Below are 23,145 nucleotides of genomic sequence, written 5' to 3' on the forward strand. Positions count from 1 at the left end.
AACTTTGTGGGATCTTCATCCGTCTGGATTTAGAACTAAAGAAGACTCTTAGATGAAATGTCTTCACAAAACTTAAAGATGTCCAGTTGCTGTCTTTCCAGATTTTCCAGATTAACATGAGCTGGATGACAAACAACCTACACAGACATACATTATTCAATATACAAGATTGAAAAAATAATGAAATTGGAGTTCAAAATTATAATTAAGCAAAGGTCCAAACAAAGTGAACACGTTATGTAAAAATAAAACCAAGTTCACTGAGAAATAAAAGAAGATGCAGGAATATACTGAGTAACCTGTGGGAAGACTGTAGGAACATAACAGGAAGAAGATGGGAGTCTCAAAACAGTGCCATGAATTACAACACAGTTTGGTTTTCATGAGGCAGTTTCTCAAAAGAGAAGTAAAAGGAAGTGAAAGAGCTGCTGCTGCTATTAAAGATATCTTTCATTAGTAAGAATCATTTCAACACTTGTTCATGACCCATCATTTTAAAGTCAGAAGCAGTGAAGAAGTGTTGATGAAGCAGGACATGAAGAAAGTGTGAGTGATGGCAGTGACTCTCTGAAAGGCCTTTAAACGTGACACTCTCACACATGCTCAATAGTTTTCCTCACAGCATCCAACTGTTACAGTTTCTCAGCAGACGTCAAGTTAATTCTCGGTGAAGCCATTTATTTCTTCAAAAGTCTGAACACTGTACACATTTCACAGCAGTCAGTGTGTGAATAGCTGGAACCTAAAAGTCCATCAGGAGTTTCTTTTTCTTTAGAACATTAAAGATCTGTATGAGTTAAACTCTGATGTTTCTGTGTCCTCTGAAGAAATGAGTTTAATCTGAACACAACTCTTTTACTAGATTTACTAACACCGCGAAAATTTGCGTAAATCCCCTGGACCTTAAACCTCCCAGAATTATTGACTTTTTTATTTTCTGGCGCAAGCCCCAAGGTGTTATTCACCCCTACTGAGATTTTCACAGGTCGTCAGCGCGATTCTCCTCCTGCTTCTGTTGTGCAAACCACCCATCATCTTTGAGGCCTGGCACATTTGCATTTGTTCACTCAGAGTAGCTCTGACACGGTTTTGCAAACGGACTCAGGCGCAGACCAGGAGACCTTTGCAGAAACCGATAGCACAATCCCACTCCTTTCCTCCAGTCGCTCCTCTCGCTCACTCGGGGGTACAGGGGCGGGTCCGGGGGGAATCTACGCACACACAGAAAATCCAATTAGCACTAGATCACAAGGAAACTCACAGACTTAGGCAGATTGCTGAAGCACTAACGCGGGTGACTCAACGTTCCAGCAATGAGTAGTGTAGGTCTGCCATCTTAAAAAGCCCTTCTGATTGTAGTAACCAGCGCCAGATGTGATGATAAGCACAGGTGCGTGGGCCAGGGGCGGAGCCCACAGTGAGCACCGCTGAGGCCGGGGAAAGAGGGAGAGAGAGAGAACAAAAACAAACACATGTTGCCTAACCCGGAATCAGCCGGTGAGGCACGGGGACCGTGAGAGTACCCCCCCCCCCTCAATGGGAGCCTCCCGGCGACCCACAAGGCTTACCAGGGTGCAGACAGTGGAACTCACGCAGCATGCGCCTGTCCAGGACAGCTGCACGCGGGACCCAAGAGCACTCTTCCACGCCGTAGCTCTCCCAGTCGACCAGGTACTGACAGTCGCGCCCGCCGACACATGCGCAGATGAGTTTGGACCAAGGGGACAGAATGCTCACCTTCCACCGAGGGAAACAAGGGAGGTTGAAATCCCAGGGAGGCCTCAAAGGGGGATCGGCCAGTGGCGGAGGCCGTCAGGCTGTTGTGAGCATATTCTATCCACAGCAGTTCCTCACTGTCACAGCGACACAGCACAGGGCGGCCTCCAGCTCCTGGTTCGCCCGCTCTGACTGGCCATTGCTCTGTGGATGATAGCCTGAGGTGAGACTCACATTGGCCCCTAAGGAGGTGTAGAATTCCTTCCAGATGCCCCCGATCTGACACAATGTCCTCCGGGATCCCATGCAGACGAAAGACGTGTTGGGTGAGCAGCCGCGCAGTCTCCAGGGCCGTGGGAAGTTTGGGCAGAGCCACGAAATGGGCAGCTTTGGAGAAACGGTCAATTATGGTAAAAATTACAGTGTTACCTGCTGAGGGAGGCAGGCCAGTCACGAAGTCGAGTGCAATGTGGGACCACGGTCTGGAGGGTGTAGGAAGAGGGTGGAGTTGTCCTGCCGGTGACTGGTTTTTGGACTTGTTCCTGGCACAAACTGGACAGGCAGAGACGTATTCTCGAGCATCTCGGGTCAAAGAGGGCTACCAGAAATAACGTTGCAGAAACCGAATGGTTCGGTGTGTTCCTGGGTGGCAGGAGAAACGAGCCGTATGGGCCCAATGAAGAACTTGAGACCTGACCAACTGGGGAACAAATAGCCGTCGGGCAGGCCCTCCTCCCGGGTCGGGTTCTGTCTTCTGAGCCTCCCGAACAGCCGCCTCAATCTCCCAGGAGATGGCTCCCACGGTGCAGGTTTGCAGGTAAAATGGGTGCAGGGTCAGTCTCGTCCTCAGAACCAGAATATTGCCGGGATAGGGCGTCGGGCTTAACGTTACATGATCCAGGTCTTTAAGAGATTGAAAAACCAAAAACGGGTGAAAAACAGGGCCCACCTTGCTTGCCGGGCGTTGAGTCTTTTTGCGGTTTGTAGGTAGGCCAGGTTCTTATGATCCGTCCAGAAAACGAAGGGTTGAGCTGCGCCCTCAAACCAGTGCCGCCACCCCTCCAAGGCGAGTTTGATGGCCAGTAGCTCCCGGTCCCCGACATCATAATTTCGCTCTGCTGGGGAAAGACGGCAAGAGAAGAAAGCACAGGGGTGCAGCTTACCTTCCCTCTGTTGAGATAGAACTGCACCCACCCCGGAGTCGGAGGCGTCCACCTCCACCACGAACTGCTGTGTGAGGTTGCTCCTTTTGAGGTGCTGAAAGGCTGACCGGGCGGCATCATTCCACTGAAAGGGAATCTTGGGTGATGTCAATTGGGTGAGTGGTAGGGCGACCTTACTGAAATCCCGAATAAATCTTCTATAGAAGTTTGCAAACCCGAGGAACCGTTGCAGCTGGCGCCAATTGGGTGGTTCAGGCCATTCCACCACGACTTTAACCTTTGCTGGATCCAGGCGGAGGTCCCCCTTTTCTATTATATAGCCCAGGAAGGCGACTGTGGAGACATGAAACTCACACTTTTCACTCTTGACAAATAATCGGTTCTCCAGGAGACGCTGCAAAACCTGTCGGACCTGGGTTTCGCGCTCGGCCTGGGTTTTGGAGAAGATCAGAATATCATCAAGATACACAAAGACAAAACGATTGATGAAGTCCCTCAGAACGTCATTTACCAGGGCCTGGAAAACTGCTGGGGTGTTAGTAAGACCAAATGGCACGACCAAATACTCAAAGTGTCCCAGGTGAGTATTGACTGCCATTTTCCATTCATCGCCCTCGCGAATACGGACCAAGTGGCAGGCATTTCTGAGATCCAGCTTACTAAAGATTGTGGCCCCCTGAAGGAGCTCAAAGGCAGAGGTGAGGAGCGGCAGCGGGTACTTGTTCTTAACTGTTATGTTATTCAGTCCGCGATAGTCTATACACAGTCGAAGCGTCTTGTCTTTCTTTTCTACAAAGAAAAACCCTGCTGCTACAGGAGAGGAGGAGGCGCGGATGATGCCAGCAGCTAGAGACTCCGTAATATATCTCTCCATAGATTCTCGTTCGGGAAGCGAGAGGCTATAGAGACGGCTAGTTGGTAACGTGGCGCCAGGGAGCAGATCAATAGCGCAATTGTAAGGTCTGTGTGGAGGCAATGACTGAGCCCGGAAAAACCTCTGCAAGGTCGTGGTAAACAGGAGGGACATTTGACAAGTCGGCGGCCACAGGCTGCTCAGAGGAGACCAATGCACTAGGAGGTGAGGCTGCTTTAAGGCAAGTCATGTGACAGCCCTCCCCCCACCCATTGATGCATCCCTTTTGCCAGTTAATGTGAGGGTTGTGATGCTGCAGCCAAGGGTGCCCCAGAACTAGGGGGGTTCAAGTGGCTTTGAATACTAAGAAACAAATCTCCTCTGAATGGTTTGCCGGAAAGGGTGAGAATTAACGACTCGGTGATGTGTGTGATGTCTGGGAGACGCTGCCCCGACAGAGCAGTGACATGTAGAGGCAGGGGTTCTGTCCTTAAACCGAGTTGCTGGACTAAACCAGAGTCAATAAAATTTTGTTCAGCTCCAGAATCAATTAAAACGGGGAGCGAATTGGACTCAGAGCAAACAGAAATCTTGGCTGATAATGTTAAGCGTGGAGGGGATTTATCTTGACTGAGTTCGCCCACCAGCACTCCTACCCTCACTGGCGGGCATTGTAAATGACCTTTAAATTTGGTAAATATTTTTTACGTTTGTTTGATAGGTACTTCGGTTTTATTTTGAAATCCATGCTTTTATTTTGAAACAGGAAACTGGCGCAAAACCGTTAAAGAGCTTGTTAGTAACGGTTCTTTTAGGATATGGTAAATTGTGTGCCTTAAAGTGGAAAATATGTATGTTTCCTTTGCCAATTAGTACCTGGCTGACAGTGGCACAAGGTTTGTTAATGTTTCCTTTAACGGAATAAGTTAAGTGCAATCAAAATGTCGTTTAATAGTTTATGTTTTGTTAACCTTGACCTTGACCTTTATGTGTAGTTGTAAGTTAGTGAGGTGATATAATGAATTGAGTGATGTAAATTTGATGTATATGCTATATGTGAGCAGGAGAAATTTGTTTCTTTTGATTATTAATATTGCTGGTTTTGTTTTGTTCCTAGCTCTTACGGTGTCTTCACTAAATGTTTCAATAAAAACCTTTCCAATAAAACCTCTGTGAAGCATCAGTATAAGAGACCATCATTCAGCCAGGGATGCTACAGGCATGGCCTTTTACTTTTGACAGGCAGATGGTAAATGGTAATGGCCTGTATTTATATAGCGCTTTTCTAGTCCCTAAGGACCCCAAAGCGCTTTACATATCCAGTCATTCACCCATTCACGCACACATTCACACACTGGTGATGGCAAGCTACGTTGTAGCCACAGCCACCCTGGGGCGCACTGACAGAGGCGAGGCTGCCGGACACTGGCGCCACCGGGCCCTCTGACCACCACCAGTAGGCAACGGGTGAAGTGTCTTGCCCAAGGACACAACGACCGACACTGTCCGAGCCGGGGCTCGAACCTGCAACCTTCCGATTACGAGGTGAACTCCCAACTCTTGAGCCACGATCGCCCCAGATGGTGGCAATATGTCCCTTACGACCACAATAGAGGCACTCACCGGCCGAGATGCGACGCTGGCGCTCAGCTGCAGAGAGATGTGAGCTGCCAACCTGCATTGGTTCCTCCCTGCCAGCGCCCTCAAGTGCCCGGGAGGGTCCGTGTTCAGCTGAGGAGGCCGCACCGAGTTGCCCCCGCGGCCTCATGATGGTTGTAGTTCCGTGTCGCCCGGCGAGCGTGCAGCCGTTCATCTACCTTGATGCATAATGACATTAATTCATCAAAACAGGCAGGGAGATCACGCATAATCAACTCGTCTTTTAATTCCTCACGAACATTATTCAGCAATGCGCTTCGTAGCGCTTCCGGCCCCCAGCCGGTCTCTTCAGCTGGAACCTCTATTAAACACAGTCTTAAACTTAGACAAGAAGTTAACGTAAGTTATATCAGGGTCAGTGTTTAGCACAACTTGAGCCCATTTAAGTGCACGGTCCCTGAGGAGTTGGACAAAAAAGGTGATTTTTGCCCCATCATTATCATGAAAACATCGTTGCTCACGGAAGACAAGGGAGCACTGAGCCAGAAATCCAGCACATTTATCTGACTCACCAGAAAAAGGCTCAGGCGTAGGCAGGGGTCCCTCCGGAGATGAGCTAGCCGCCGCAGCTGGGACCGGGGAGTCCCGAGAGGCTGGATTAGCCGGCTGGAAATTCCCTGGTGGTAGGTGGTTTTCCATGGAGTTAATCGGGCAATGGCCTGTGTTAACCCGGTGATCTCAATCTGGAACTGCATAAGCATTTGCTCATGGCGGGCTAGCGCGGCTTCCTGAGCGGCCAGTGCCTGTCTCACAGCCCCAACCTCACTCGGGGGTACAGGGGCGGGTCCCGGGGGAATCTACGCACACACACAGAAAATCCAATTAGCACTAGATCACAAGGAAACTCACAGACTTAGGCAGATTGCTGAAGCACTAACGCGGGTGACTCAACGTTCCAGCGATGAGTAGTGTAGGTCTGCCATCTTAAAAAGCCCTTCTGATTGTAATAACCAGCGCCAGGTGTGATGATAAGCACAGGTGCGTGGGCCAGGGGTGGAGCCCACAGTGAGCACCGCTGAGGCCGGGGAAAGAGGGAGAGAGAGAGAACAAAAACAAACACATGTTGCCTAACCCGGAATCAGCCGTTGAGGCACGGGGACCGTGACAAGCTCAGATCCAAGACAGGAGAAAAAACTTTGTTACAACCCTCAAAAATGCCTGCCATATCTAAACAAAATTCCCCACACACTGACTCACCTGCAAATATGAAAGACACACATTCACAATATATAGAAACACAAGTCTGTTTAATTTATAAAAAATTGTATGAAAAATGAATGAAAAGTTGCTAATACAATGACATGAGTGATATGTGTGATCTCTCCAGCTTTGGATCTTCTCTCCTCTGCCTGTTCATGTAAAAATAGCAAAAATTAAAAAAACAAAAAACATAAAAAATAAATTCTGTCCTAACAATTTCTTTACTTCACTGTCACTGTCACACAGACTGCCGCAGCGCAAAACAACATTACTGGGCACGGTGAATAAAGTCCGGCGAGAACTTACTCAACGTGCAAAAGACACTGCACAGCGAGAGGTACTCTCCACTTCAGTGGATGGTGGGATGATGAATACTGGGTCTGCAAACGCTGTAAAGTGTGAAACACTTTAAAATAAAACAGACTTGTGTATCAATATATTTTGAATGGGCATCTTTTGTGTCTCCTCTCCGTGAATCGCTACCTTATTGTGTTGGAGGGGTTTGTGTGTCCCAGGGATCCCAGGGGCTATGTTATCTGGGGGCTTTTTCCCTCTGGTAGGGTCTCCCATGGCAAATAGGTCCTGGGTGAGGGACCAGACAAAGAGCGATTCTGAAGACCCTTATGAGGAAAACATCGAGGGAACAGTTTACCCTGCCCGGGATTCGCTCCGCCCTGGAGCCAGGCCTGGGGAGGGTGCCCGAGGGCAAGCATCTGGTACAGGGCTCTAGAGTGCGACCAATTTGGTCGCAAATGCTACCAAATTTTTCAATTTGGTAGCTACCAAATTTGTCAATGGTGCGACTAAAAAAAAAATTGCACCGGTTCGACAAACTGTTCGGCTAACAAAAAAAAATAAAAATATCTCTGCAACTCTCCGTGTGGTCAACAACAGACACACATGCACCTATCGTGGACTAAACCAATCAGATAGTCAGGGGGGGACCTCTCTGATTGGCCGTGGTCCAGTTGAAAGTGCAGTTGGAAGAGGGAGGTGAGTAGCTTAAATAAAGCGATATCGATTCATTAAATCCTGAATCTACTTTTAAATATAACTGTGTTTTGCCAGAAACGCCAGATTCTCAGATTAAAGCAAACAAAACTATTTCAACAATCACCAAACAGCAAATGAGAGCAGGTACACCGATTCCACACAAAGACATAAACACAGAGCGGACCCAACGCATCAGAATCAACTTTGTCTTTTTCGGCTTTCTCACCCGACGGCCTGTACACGGACAGGCCGTCGGAGCTCACCGATTCTGATGCGTCGGGTCCACGCTGTTTACATCTTTTTTGCGCTGATTCTGCAGGTTTTATCTCTCTCTAACCAAAATTCGCCGAGCCAGCAGCAAAAGAAGCAGATTCACATTTGATCAATTTTGTCATGAATTCCCTCTGACTTTTGCTGTTTTGCTTCCACCACGATAAAAATTACACTTCATACACAGCTCTCTGTGTGTACTTCAAGAACAGTTTTCCGTGTCAAATCTCTGGTTTCTGCATTATTCATTCGCTTATTACCCACCAGTCTACCGTTGTTTACAGCGTTGTCAGGTGCTGTCTTTTTCTTTTGTCTTTTTTTCACTTAAATGACCTCGGACAAGAAAGCCTAATTTCTGCTGTTCAATACTGAAGAAATTTAAACTTTTTAAAATTATGCAAAATTATGCAGATGTAGCCCAGATGGAAAAAATCATATTTACACCAATGATAGAGAAGAGAGAGTATTTATTCTCTTTATTTTAACTGTCCACATCAACAAAGCGTCATATTTCCTATGACCATTGAATGCACCTCTCAGTTCACCCCACGTGAGGGCACCTAGCTCAGCGACCAATCGGAGCCTACCCAGGCCGCATCGACCCTGTCAGCCAGGAAGTGAGGTGAAGGTGCATGGTGCTCCCGGGTTTTTTCTCATCTCAGCAAGAGGAGTGGAGGTATCTGCTACTCAAATCGAGAAATCCACGGACAAAAGAGAGGGAAAACTCAGAATTGAGAGGAAGGAAGCCAGCATACTTACCTGCTGGAAGTCCGGAGTCAAGTGGCTGGATGAAGGAGAGAAGCAACGTCGGTAAGACGAGTGTTATTCCGAAGGAAAAGTTGTAGAGACTTACCGTCGTGATCACGCTAATGCTAGCTCGGTGTCTCACAGGCTAACCACTCACATTTCGTCCGGAGAGCTGCTGCAATTCCAACACCAGTGTGTGTGTTGGGCTTTTGTGAAACAGAGCAACGGTGAGCAACATGTTTCTTAGCCGCTCTAAAGCTAATTTTTGTCAGTTCACTGTGAGTTTAAAGTAACCTAGAGGGTAATTTTTAGTGCATTTCTCTCTCACGAATAGGCCTATAGTGTGGAGAAATTAAGCACTCTGCTTTAATGCCTCTGAACTAAACTCACATGTATATTTTGTTGCTTATTTGCACATAGTTCTGAATTTGTTATGGTGTATTGTATTTTGAATGTCAATGGTTACTTACCATAAGTATTGTTTAATTAATGTTTACATGAATAGAGAAATATTTGAGCAACTTAGATGTTTAGTTCTCATATTTGATATACTTGAAAATTGAATGTTGTACAACAGAACTGTGAGATTTGAGAAGATTTAAGATGCTGATGCAATGAATATGAGGTTGATGCAATATTTTGATTTTTACATTTTAACCTTAGACAATGCATCTGAAAAAGACTGATTAGAATGTACATTTTATGACCTGGGTTATAGGTCAGGTTTTTTGGAGAGGACAGAAAAGTCCGAGGACCAGGACAAAATTCCGGTCGTGATAGATGGCGAGCCAACCACTTTGAGGACGATCCGCCCCAAAGAAGATACACACCCACACACTCATACATTCCAATTACACTCACAAGAACCTTTGAAGTTGGCTTTTGCCAACTTAACTCTAAATTCTTAAAGGGCCCCAACGAGTACTTTTATTTTGTTTAAGTGTGCACACTATTTATTTTATTTTATACTTTTTCCTGTACAAATTGGACAATACCTGTTATACTTTTTAACAATACAAGAGTGGCTACTCAAAAGTTAACATTGCGTCCAGGTCATTATTGCTGCTCAATACCTTGGCTCCATACGAATTTGGTGTCTTCTGATACTGGCCAGGGCCTCATTACGAGCCCAAGTAGTTATTGTGCTGTAATTCACCTTTATACCTTAAAGTTGGTTACACAGAATATTGCGGAACATTTTAAAGGTTATCTGCTATAAAAAGCCAGACCAGAAAAATCTCCTTCATGTTTTTCTGTGTTTTATTCTCAGTTACTTTGACACAAAGGCATCTGCTGTGATGTTCACAATTCTGATGAAGTCTCATATGTAGCAGTACTGATAAATGATCAGAATTATAATATTTCAGACTGTCTGAGGAAAATTGAATCGAATCAGGACTTTTAGAACCTGAATCGAATGGATTATAGAAATCAGTGATGATACCCAGCCCTAGTGAGTAGCCTAGGCCTGAAAGAAGTGGATGTAGCTGTGGGTAATAAGAAAAGATGAAAAGAACGACTGATAACTTTTTTGTTAAGTTATTAAGTTAGGAGCGGAAGCCCTGGCGGACTGATCCCCCGGCTGCCAAGACTGGCAATAGGGACATAGAATGTCACCTCTCTGGTGGGGAAGGAGCCTGAGTTAGTGCGTGAGGTTGAGAGGTCCCGCCCCTGACCAGTCTCCTGGAGAGGGGCTGGACTCTGTATTAGTCTGGAGTTGCCCCTGGTGAGAGGCGGCGGGCTGAGATGGGTATTCTAATATCCCCTCGGCTTGCTGCCGCTACGTTGGAGTTTTTCCCGGTGGATGAGAGGGTTTGTTCCCTGCGCCTTAGGGTCGGGGAACGAGCCCTGACTGTCATCTGCGCTTATGTGCCAAGTGGTAGTTCAGAGTACCCAGCCTTCTTAGAGTCCCTGGGACACTTCAATGCTCACGTGGGTAATGACAGCGAGACCTGGAGGGGCGTGATTGGGAGGAATGGCCTCCCTGATCTGAACCCGAGCGGTGTTTTGTTATTGGACTTCTGTGCAAATCACAGTTTGGCCATAACGAACGCCTTGTTCGAACATAAGAGTGTCCATGAGTGCATGTGGCACCAGGACGCTCTAGGCCGCAGGTCGATGATCGATTTTGTAATCGTATCACCAGACCTGCTACCATATGTTCTGGACACTCTGGTAAATAGATGGGCTGAGCTGTCAACTGATCACCACCTGGTGGTGAATTGGATCAGGTGTCGGGGGAGGACGCTGGACACACCTGGTGCACCTAAACGTGTAGTGAGGGTGTCCTGGGAACGTCTAACAGAGGCCCCAGTCCGCGAGATCTTCAACGCACACCTCCGGCAGAGCTTCAACAGCATTCCGAGGGAGACTGGGGACATTGAGTCCGAATGGACCTTGTTCAGCATCTCCATTGCCGAAGCTGCTGCATTGAGCTGCGGCCGCAAGGTGGTTGGTGCCAGCTGTGGTGGTAATCCCCGAACCAAATGGTGGACACCAGAGGTGAAGGGAGCCACCAGGCTGAAGAAGGAGGCCTATCGGGCTTGGTTAGCCTGTGGGACTCTGGAGGCAGCCGACAGGTATCGACAGGCCAAGCGGAATGCGGCACGGACAGTGGCTGAAGCAAAAACTCAGGTGTGGGAGGATTTCGGAGAGGCCATGGAAAAAGACTTTCGGACTGCCTCGAAGAGATTCTCGCAAATCGTCAGGCGTCTCAGGAGAGGAAAGCGGTGCTCTACCTGCACTGTGTATAGTGCTGGCGGACGCTGCTGACTTCGACTGAGAAAATTGTCAGGTGGTGGAAGGAATACCTTGAGGACCTCCTTAATCTCACTGACACGTCTTCCGAGGAGGAAGCAGAGTCTGGGGATGAGGGGAATGACCCGCCAATTTCCGGGGGCGAGGTCACTGAGGCATTTAAACAACTCCTTGGTGGCAGAGCCCCTGGTGTTGATGAGGTCTGCCCCGAGTTCCTGAAGGCTCTGGACGTTGTAGGGCTATCCTGGTTGGCACGCCTCTGCAATGTTGCGTGGAGATCAGGCGCAGTACCCCTGGATTGGCAGACCGGGGTGGTGGTCCCCATCTTTAAGAAGGGAGACTGGAGGGTGTGTTCCAACTACAGAGGGATCACACTCCTCAGCCTCCCTGGGAAAGTCTATGCCAGGGTGCTGGAAAGGAGAGGGTGTCCTGTGGGAGGTGCTGCGGAAGTATGGGGTGTGTGGCCCATTGCTACGGGCCATTCGATCCCTATGCAACCATTGCAAGAGCTTGGTTCGCATTGCCGGCAATAAGTCGGACTCGTTCCTGGTGGGTGATGGGATCCGCCAGGGCTGCCCTTTGTCACCGGTTCTGTTCATAATTTTTATGGACAGGAATTCTAGGCGCAGCCAAGTGGCGGAGGGCTTTCACTTTGGTGGCCTCAGAATCTCATCTCTGCTTTTTGCGGATCATGTGGTTCTGTTGGCTTCATCGGGTGAGGGCCTCCAGATCGCACTGGAATGGTTCGCAGCCGAGTGTGAAGCAGCGGGAATGAGGATCAGCACCTCCAAATCTGAGGCCATGATTCTCAACAGGAAAAGGGTGGAGTGCCCACTCCGGGATGGGGATTAGTTCCTGACCCAAGTGGAGGAGTTCAAGTATCTCGGGGTCTTGTTCGCTAGTGATGAGAGATGGGAGCCGAAGATCGACAGACGGATTGGTGCTGCGGCTACAGTGATACTTACGCTGCACCGGTCCGTCGTGGTGAAGAGGGAGCTGAGTGTAAAAGCGAAGCTCTCAATTTACCGGTCGATCTACGTCCCTACCCTCACCTATGGCCACGAGCTGTGGGTAGTGACCGAAAGAACGAGATCGCGGATACAAGCGGCGGAAATGAGCTTCCTCCGAAGGGTGGCTGGCCTCTCCCTTAGAGATAGGGTGAGAAGTTTGGCCATCCGGGAGGGGCTCAGAGTAGAGCCGCTGCTCCTCCACATCGAAAGGAGCCAGCTGAGGTGGTTCGGGCATCTGACAAAGATGCCTCCTGGGCGCCTCCTGGGTGAGGTGTTCTGGGCATGTCCCACCGGGAGGAGGCCCCGGGGCAGACCCAGGACACGCTGGAGAGATTATATCTCTCGGCTGGCCTGGGAACACCTTGGTGTTCCCCCGGATAAGCTGGAGGAGGTGGCTGGGGAGAGGGAGGTCTGGGCTTCTCTGCTTAGGCTGCTGCCCCCGTGACCCGGCCCCGGATAAAGCAGATGAAGATGGATGGATCTTTTGTATCGATACGGCAGGCATTTCTGAAGGCTGTAACACAGAGGGTTGGCCTGCCTTGAATCTGAGCTACTCAGAGTAAAGAAATGCAAATGTTGCACACACACACACGCAAACGCTGCAAATCTGTGGAAAATCTGAATTGTCATTGCAGAAAAGTGGACAGTGCAAGACAAAAGTGGCAAAAAAAAAAAACTGTACCGAGTACAGTATAAAAAGTGCACTATACAAACAATCTGGAGACATAAATATGGACACGTGTACTGAAAAATATTGGTGTGTATAAATATATATAAATTTATGTATGTGTGTATGTATGTATGTATAAATAGACTGTATGTATATTATGTACAGAGTGGATATATAATTATATGTACAACACTGTGTATAAATCATTATGGACAGGCACGCCATGTAGTGAACGGCATTGACAAGAAGTAATATTGCATATGAGAAATAATGCATATAGAAACTACCATGGTGTATTGTAGGCTGCAGGTACTTGTTGTAGAGTCTTGAAATGATTAGAAGAAAAGACCCTCTGGATCTCTCCTGGTTGGGGTTTGGGGGAGGGTGTGTTTGCACAACAAAAGCAGGAGAACAATGGAGCTTAAGGCCTGAGAAAATCTCAGCGGGGCGCTTGGAGGTGTTAGATTCGGGGAATTTACGCAAATTTGCGCAGGGTTAGTAAATCTAGTACTAGAGACTTGCACCAGTGAAAAAAAAGGTCATTTAACACTAATTCTAGTGTTAAAAAACTCTCAACATTTAACACTAATTCTAGTGTTAAATGTTGAGAGTTTTTTTAAAGCTCATCATTCACTTTGTTACAGATTCAAAATATTCAAGGAGGGACACAGGAGAAATCGAAACAACAACAATAGTCCGGAAAGGTCAAGTCAAACGATGATTTTAATGAAACACACGTGTGGGAGATGAGCACTGTATGCAGACAGCATTAATATCTCCCATAACAATAAACAATCAATTATTTTATATCATCAGGGTATTGTAACGCCCCCTCATGCGTCAAGCAGACACAATACATGCATACGTCAAATCAAAAGCACAATAACTTTTAACACAGTTTGAAAAGAACATCGCCTCGTCTCCATTCCAGGTGCCTTCCCCCAAGTCGCCTTCGCTCTCGCTTATCTCTGGAACCTCCGGCAGAGTTCTACAACAAACTGATCTTTTGCAGACACAATTTGGAAGTCACAAGAAAAATATGATTAAACTTTCACCTCCAAATGAGTCTATCTACTGTGTATATGTGTCGGCCTGAAATGCATTCAGTTTCACCTCTCACTAGCTAACCAGCTAAACCTTGGAACCTTTCCACCAGACAGAAGGCCAACACATACATAACTAAAACTGTATGTGTAATATATTGAATAAATGTTTTAATCTAAAACCACTACTAAAAGCTTAATAAAAAGAATATAAGCGAATAGAAAACAATAAAAAATAACATGATATAAATGTTTTGTAAGCGTGCATACAATCCTTCCATAGCTCTCGTCAAAACTGCAATAAATTGGCTGGACATCATGCCAGCCAAAGCTTCCGACCTTCAATTAATGAACTGAGCGACAACTCTTATATAGGCACAGAATGCAATGTGTATAAAAATATAAAAATGATTATAGCCTTCCCTGTAACAAAGGTTAAATGATGCCATTATGTTTGCTCCTCTCAATGTGATCTTAAAGCTATATTTTGTTAATACAATATGCATACTGCAGGTTAAATGATAAACAAAGAACATTTCCCATAACCCCACAACTTCCTGACTCCTCCAAACAGCTGCTGAGACAACAACAACACAATTCAAGAAATGTCATCATGTCAGACTTCTTCTGCTTCTGTCATGTCCATCTCGAAGAAGCTGAATGCATGAAGATCAATTTGTAAAGTAAAATGTGAGCTGAGGATTTGAGATAAGCTCATGCTGTGGCTTAGAGGGTGAATACACACCTCAGTCTAACACAACTGGATCTCCTGGAGGTTCAGTGTTAGAATAAAAGATAGAGGAGATGCTCAGAGGCTATTTTATTGCGTTTGGCACAAAGATTCAAACATTTCAGGAAGAGCTCAGAGACTCAGCAGAACAAATGATTTCTATGAAAACAAAAAGTCCACCGAACCCAAAGCAGGGACTAACACACCAAAACCCATACACACAGCAGGGTACACAGAGGGCAAAGAGACAAGGGGAACCTAAATGTACAAAAGCAAACGTAGTATAAACTCAGGATTAGCTATATGAACCTTAAATAATAAAAATAACACTAAATGACATAAAAATACAAGAAACTCGGATCAAAACGATCCAGAACCTTGACAAATGCTGAGAAAGCTTTCATCAGAAGGAATATTAGAGATACTAAAGGTCAGATGGCAGCTGTTTGTCATATTGAATATAATTATCAGGATGTCCTAAAAAGTCCCTGAATGCCTTCAGTTAATCCAAAATACTGCAGCCAGAATACTCAAAAAAGTTGCCCTAACTTACTGATCTCAAGTAAGCTTTACTCAATTTTTTTAGGCAATGCATTTGCATACTTTTATTTTAAGTTCTGGGAACTAATTAGATTTTACAGTGTGACAGGGAGAGAGAGAATATTTCTCCTTCATTGGCTCTATGTTAAATCCAGAAAATGAATTCAAAATCCTGCTTCTCATATACCATCATGGGAATCCCCCTGGTGCATAGAGTTCAGAGCTATAATACAGAGTTCTAATGTGGAGCGTCCTCAGTCTGTATGAATGTCAGCACCACCAAAACAGGTGTATTTCAGACACACAGATGTTTAAACCTTTGGTCTGTTAAGCTTGGCCTTCAGCAGGAACCAAAGGCAGTGATAAGCACTCGGACTTTACACGTGTAGCTGTACATGCGTCTGCAGCAGAGTCTCTCTGTGCTGGTCCTGGGCTTTCTGTTCAAACTTAAATATTTAGATCCTGAATGACCTTGTGTGTCCTTGCTTGGATGGACATTTGTGTCAATTAGTGGGACTGAAGGCAAAGGATTATAATGAAATTTATTTTGAATTATTGATAATTATGTGGGGGCCGCTGGAGCCTATCCCAGCTGTCATAGGGCGAGAGGCGAGGTACACCCTGGACAGGTCGCCAGTCTGTCGCAGGGCCAACACACAGGGACAGACAACCATTCACACTCACATTCACTCGCACATTCACACCTAGTGGCAATTTGAATTATCCAATTAACCTATCCCCACATGTTGCATGTCTTTGGACCAATAATTATGTGAAGCGGAAGCGAATGGATGGATGGATGGATAATTATGTGACTCCCAAATCAGAAACCCTGGATGACCAGCCAGATCCGCACACTTCTCAAAGCCTGCGATGCTGCCTTCATTTCGGGCGACAGAGTTCTGTACAGGTCTGCTTAACCCGATCTGAAAGAAGCTAACATGGCCCAAAAAGTAGTACAGAGTCCCACCTGTCCACCAACAACACACAGAAGGTGTGGCAGGGCATAAAAGACATCCTAAGCCACTGTATATTTCCTGTGAAAACAGGAAATATACAGTGGCTTGCAACAGTATTCGGCCCCCTTGAACTTTCCCACATTTTGTCACATTATAGCCACAAACATGAATCAATTTTATTGGAATTCCCCATGAAAAAACAATACAAAGTGGTGAATACGTGAGAAGTGAATCGAAAATCATACATGATGCCAAACATTTTTTACAAATGAATAACTGCAAGTGGAGTGTGCATAATTATTCAGCCCCTTGAGTCAATAATTTGTAGAACCACCTTTTGCTGAAATTACAGTTGTCAGTCTTTTAGGGTATGTCTCTACCAGCTTCGCACATCTAGAGACTGAAATCCTTGCCCATTCTTCTTTGCAAAACAGCTCCACAACTGCCCTGTGACGGCCTCAGAGGTTGTCAGAGCATATTGGGAGCAACAATATATCGGGGCGATCATGGCTCAAAGAGTTGGCAGTTCGTCTTGTAACCGGAAGGTTGCCGGTTCGAGCCCCGGCTCGGACATTCTCGTCGTTGTGTCCTTGGGCAAGACACTTCACCTACCGCCTACTGGTGATGGCCATTACTCACTATTAACACATAGTGAGTGAGAAAGGTGACTGGAAAGGAAAAACTCAATGCATCATGGGAATCCCCGGCAGCTTACGTCTATTGCAGCATAACCAGGGTCACCTGGTCCAGCCCTAACTATATGCTTTAGCAAAAAGGAAAGTTTTAAGCCTAATCTTGAAAGTAGAGATAGTGTCTGTCTCCCGAATCCAAACTGGAAGCTGGTTCCACAGAAGAGGGGCCTGAAAACTGAAGGCTCTGCCTCCCATTCTACTTTTAAATACTCTAGGAACAACAAGTAGGCCTGCAGTGTGAGAGCGAAGTGCTTTAATAGGGTGTTATGGTACTACAAGTTCTTTAAGATAAGATGGGGCCTGATTATTTAAGACCTTGTATGTGAGGAGCAGGATTTTGAATTCAATTCTGGATTTAAGAGGAAGCCAATGATGGGAAGCCAAAACAGGAGAAATCTGCTCTCTCTTTCTAGTCCCTGTCAGGACTCTTACTGCAGCATTTTGGGTAAGCTGAAGGCTTTTCAGCGAGTTTTTTGGACATCCTGACAATAATGAATTACAGTAGTCCAGCCTGGAAGTAATAAATGCCTGAACTAGTTTTTCAGTGTCACTAAGAGACAGAATATTTCTAACTTTAGAGATGTTGCGCAAATGGAAGAAAGCAGTCTTACATATTTGTTTAATATGTGCATTGAAGGATATATCCTGGTTAAAAATGACTCCAAGGTTCCTCACAGCATTACTGGAGGCCAAGGTAATGCCATCCAGAGATGGCTTTTTATAGTAAAGGTTTAACTACAGCCAGCTTGAAGGCCTGTGATACATAGCCGATTATTTGAGATAGGTTGATCATATTTAAGATCAAAGAATTAATTAATGGCAGGACTTATTTGAGCAGTTTTATAGGAATGAGCAGTTTTGTAGCTAAGGTGGGTGAATCTGTCCATAGTACAACTATTAGTGGCGCACTGCACAAAGTTGGCCTTTATGGAAGAGTGGCAAGAAGAAAGCCATTGCTTACAGAAAACCATAAGAAGTCCCGTTTGCAGTTTGCCACAAGCCATGTGGGGGACACAGCAAACATGTGGAAGAAGGTGCTCTGGTCAGATGAGACCAAAATGGAAATTTTTGGCCAAAATGCAAAACGCTATGTGTGGCGGAAACCTAACACTGCACATCACTCTGAACACACCATCCCCACTTTCAAGTATGGTGGTGCTTCTCTTCAGCAGGGACAGGGAAGTTGGTCAGAGTTGATGGGAAGATGGATGGAGCCAAATACAGGGCAATCTTTGAAGAAAACTTCTTGGAGTCTGCAAAAGACTTGAGACTGGGGCGGAGGTTCACCTTCCAGCAGGACAACGACCCTAAACATAAAGCCAGGGCAACAATGGAATGGTTTAAAACAAAACATATCCATGTTTTAGAATGGCCCAGTCAAATACCAGATCGAAATCCAATCGAGAATCTGTGACAAGATCTGAAAACTGCTGTTCACAAACGCTGTCCATCTAATCTGACTGAGCTGGAGCTGTTTTGCAAAGAAGAATGGGCAAGGATTTCAGTCTCTAGATGTGTAAAGCTGGTAGAGACATACCCTGAAAGACTGGCAGCTGTAATTGCAGCAAAAGGTGGTTCTACAAAGTATTGACTCAGGGGGCTGAATAATTCCGCACACTCCACTTTGCAGTTATTCATTTATAAAAAATGTTTGGAATCATGTATGATTTTTGATCCACTTCTCACGTGTACACCACTTTGTATTTGTCTTTCACGGGGAATTCCAATAAAATTGATTCATGTTTGTGGCTGTAATGTGACAAAATGTTGAAAAGTTCAAGGGGGCCGAATACTTTTGCAAGCCACTGTAAGTGCGCCAGTCCTGGAGCAGACAGAAACAGCAGCACTCATCTACTTCAGCCCTGCACCCATCCTCATCCTCACCTGGTTCCCTCACCGCTCCACTCACTGTAACGGAGCACGATGTCAGACATGTGCTCCTCGCGGGGGATGTTGGCTCGCTCAGCAGTAGGAAGAACAGCGGAGCCCCCCGAGGGCCAATAGCTGATCCCTGCTGTAAATAATGGGAGGTCAGACCTCCATGCGCTCTCTGGACACAGATGCCGTAAAAAACTGTGATAAAAAACATGATTGTCAATAAAATTCTGAGCTCTATTGTGGAGTGGTACAGTCCACAATAAAAAAAGAAGAACAAGAAAAACAATAACAACAAAGAAATAGAAAAAAGCACTCGGCCAGCTCGGAGCAGTGCCGGAAGTAGAAGTAATGAGCGTCTCCATCATAGTCAGCATTGGCAGTGAAAACAGGTACTTTTACAGATATTCAGATAAAGAAAAGAACATTTCAGATTAATATCTCTGAGAAATCAAACTTCACCGTCATTTTTCATTGATAATAATAATAATAATAATAATAATACATTTTATTTGAAAGCGCCTTTCAAAACACTCAAGGTCGCTGTACAGTAGAATAAAAGCAACATAAAAGCAAGCAGTTTACAGAATCATAAAAGCATAAGACATAAACAAATAAAATAGCAGAGTGGAGAGGTTATGTGGGATAAGCTATTTTGTACAAGAGGGTTTTGAGTTTGGACTTAAAGAGTGAGAAGGAAGAGATATTTCTTAAATCAGGAGGTAGGGAATTCCAGAGTCGTGGAGCAGAGCAGCTGAAAGCCCTGCTCCCCATGGTTGCAAGACGGGGGGAAGGAGAGTGAAAGGGAAGAAGAAGATCTGAGACAACGTGATGGGGCGGTGATCTTAACCAGGTCAGAGAGATATGGAGGAGAGAGATGATGAATAGCCTTAAATGTGTACAAGAGTATTTTGAAATTGATGCGATATTTGACCGGGAGCCAATGAAGCTGCTGCAGGACAGGAGTGATGTGGTGGACAGAAGGGGTCCTCGTGATGATACGGGCAGCAGAGTTCTGGACGCGTTGGAGCTTATGGATGGATTTATGAGTAAGACCAAAGAGAAGTGAATTACAATAATCAATCCGGGAAGTAACAAGGCTATGGACAAGAATGGCAGTGGCATGTGGGGTGAGAAAAGGACGGAGACGACTGATGTTGCGCAATTGAAAATATGCAGACCGAGTGACATTATTAATGTGTGAATTGAAAGATAAAGTACTGTCGAGGATGACACCCAGACTTTTCACAGAGGAAGAAATGAAGACCGGTGAGTTATCGATAGTAATAGAGAAACTGTTGGTTCTGGATAATGTTGATTTAGTGCCTACCAAGAGGAGCTCGGATTTATTACTATTGAGTTTGAGAAAGTTAGAAGAGAACCATGAATTTAGTTCAGCTAAACAGAGGGTAAGGGAGGATGGGGGAAGAGCAGAATCGGGTTTAGTGGACAGATAAAGCTGGGTGTCATCGGCATAACAGTGGAAATGGAAATTGTATTTATGGAAAATATGTCCAAGCGGTAGAAGGTAGATAATGAAAAGAAGGGGCCCCAGGACAGATCCCAGTGGTCAGAGGGAAGGGCTGAGAAGTAAAGGATTTGAGTTGAATGAACTGAGTGCGATCAGACAGGTATGATTTAAACCAGGCTAGTGGAGTATGAGAGAGACCGATGAAGGCTAGCCCACTGAGAAGTATAGAGTGAAAAATAGTGTTGAAAGCAGCACTCAGATCGAGGAGAATAAGAATGGAAAGTAAACCGGAGTCGGCTGCCATAAGAAGATCATTGGTTATTTTTATAAGTGCTGTTTCAGTGCTATGGGAGGGGCGAAAACCAGACTGGAACTGTTCATACAGATTATTATTAGTTAAATGTGAGTGGAGTTGTGTGGCAACTACTTTCTCGAGAATTTTTGAAAGGAATGGTAGATTGGAGATAGGTCGAAAATTCTCAAAATTATTGGGATCTAGACCAGTTTCTTTCAATATTGGGGTGATGGCGGCAATTTTGAGGGAAGCAGGAACAGTTCCAGTGGTAAGTGAAGAGCAAATGATAGCAGATATGAGGGGAAGCAAAGAAGGTAGACATGCCTTAACCAAGACTGTAGGAATGGGGTCTAGCTGACAAGTAGAAGGTTTTGACTTACAGATGAAATCTGAAATATCAGTAACCGAGGGGAGCTGGAAAGCAGAAAAACAGTGTGATGGGAGATGAATTACACAGGAAGAGCTAAATGGAACCTCGGAAACCAGTTCTTGGTGTATTTTGTGAATTTTCTCGATGAAAAATAACATTAAAGAATCACAAAAGGAGGACGAATACAGATGAGCAGGGAAAGAATCTGGTGACCTGAAAGAAGAGTTGAACAGTGAAAACAGTATCTTGGTTGAGTCATCTTTTGAACAGATAATGGTGGAGTAGTAAGCAGATTTTGTTTGATTAATACACTCCTTATAATACATAATATGATTATTAAACATTTCCTTGTGGATATTCAGACCAGTTTTCTTATAAAGGCGTTCAAGTTGTCGTCCTTTTGCTTTCAGGAGCCTGAGTTCAGCTGTGAACCAGGGTGCTGACTGAGAGAATGATACAGATTTGGTTTTGAGTGGGGCAACAGAGTTTAGAATACTATTGAGACTAGAGTTATAATAGGAAACTAAGTCTTCTTGGGTAAGCAGGTTATGAAAATGCAAATGACTAGAGAAAGCAAAAGAAAGAGTATCAGGATTGATTTTCTTAATATTCCGAAAAGAAATGGTACGAAGGTTCTTGGTTATAGAAAAGGTCATTTTGATATTGAAAGAAAGAAGCAAGTGGTCAGAAATTAGCAGTTCATCAGCTTTGCAATTAAAAGGAGTAAGTCCAGAGCAACAAACTAGGTCCAAAGAATGGCCCTTAGTATGAGTAGGAAAGTTTATGTGTTGATTGAAGCCAAAACTATCGAGGCAGGATGAGAAGTCTTTGGTGAGTGGATGATCACTGTTATCCATATGAATATTAAAGTCTCCCAGAAGTATTATATTAGGGGAAACAGTAGTTATATGAGTCAGGAGATCAACAAAGTCATTTATGAAGACAGAATTAGACTTTGGGGGGCGGTAAATAACAGCTATGACAGTTGGAACAGGTCATGAGAGTTGACAGACAATGGATTCAAAGGAGCTGTAGACAGGTACAGACAACGGCGTGACTTTCCAGTTCTCGCGATAGATTACCGCAAGACCTCCACCACGGCCGGACTTACGAGGTTGGCAGGTGTAAACAAACCCTGGGGGGGTGCAGTCGTTGAGCGGCGAAAAGTCATTGGGCTGTTGCCACGTCTCGGTCAAACAGAAAAAGTCAAACTTACGATCTGTGAGTAGATCCCGAATTAGATGACCCTTGCTCGTAAGCGAGCGGATATTAAGGAGGCCGAAGTTGACATCGGTGTTGTCAGACTGGACAGAGGTGTTAGCCGACCTGGGCAGGGTGGCTAAAACACTGTGGTCAGAAGCCCTGTCGGGGTTCCGTGGAGGACGACGTGAAGTGGACCAGAGGGACTGTATTGGCTTAGAGTCGTCATGGTGGAAATTCCGACGAGAGCCCCGATGGATGTACTTTCGGCGAGGGAGGAAGGTGATATCTGCTTGGAGATGAAGCGCAGCCAGCAGTGGAGAAGCCAGGTGAAAGCGGAGACGGAGAAGCTCGTCAGCTGAGTATTGGTGAAATCCAGTACTGGGTGGATAGACCAATGACATAAAAATCCAGCCCCACACGAGCAAGACGCAGATCCTGCCAGGCCACATCACGCACAGTCAGGTAAGCCAAACAGTCAGGTGTATGGATCCGAGGGAGACAACGGCCAAAACAAACAGGCAGATGAAAGAAACTCAGGCACTTGCAAAGTTTGCTGGATCGCCAGTAGTATCAGTAGAAGACAAGGTTTAAAATTTGTTAAGATGTATCAGAGAATATATAAATAAAAGATAAAAAGATACCGGTGAGTAGCGGCAGCAAGTCACGCCAGCGTTCACTCAACCGGAAGGTGCATGATATATTGATATATTTAATATATATATTGATATATTTAATCCCCAAGTAGCTACTGACAGTCCACACAGTGCTCAAATGTGTTTTTATTAATTAATATACAACACATTATTTTTCGAAATTCATGTTTAGCTCAGTTGATCATTATGTGAATGCAGAAAAGCAAGAAAGGAGGACGGCTTAAATTGCATGTCAGAGGTGATTTCACAATTGTACTGATGCTGTTGTGTATATAA

At 45.4% G+C, this 23,145-nt stretch overlaps 1 long non-coding RNA gene across 1 annotated transcript; it reads left to right on the top strand.

Moving 5' to 3' along the window:
• Positions 1-8,525: 8,525 nt before the first annotated feature.
• Positions 8,526-9,570, top strand: LOC120443171. The gene is made up of 3 exons (XR_005615208.1): positions 8,526-8,664; positions 8,746-8,828; positions 9,320-9,570. It is a non-coding gene; the product is annotated as an uncharacterized LOC120443171 (long non-coding RNA).
• Positions 9,571-23,145: the final 13,575 nt, after the last annotated feature.

Source organism: Oreochromis aureus, linkage group 12 (assembly GCF_013358895.1).
Source record: "Oreochromis aureus strain Israel breed Guangdong linkage group 12, ZZ_aureus, whole genome shotgun sequence".
NCBI lineage: Eukaryota > Metazoa > Chordata > Actinopteri > Cichliformes > Cichlidae > Oreochromis > Oreochromis aureus.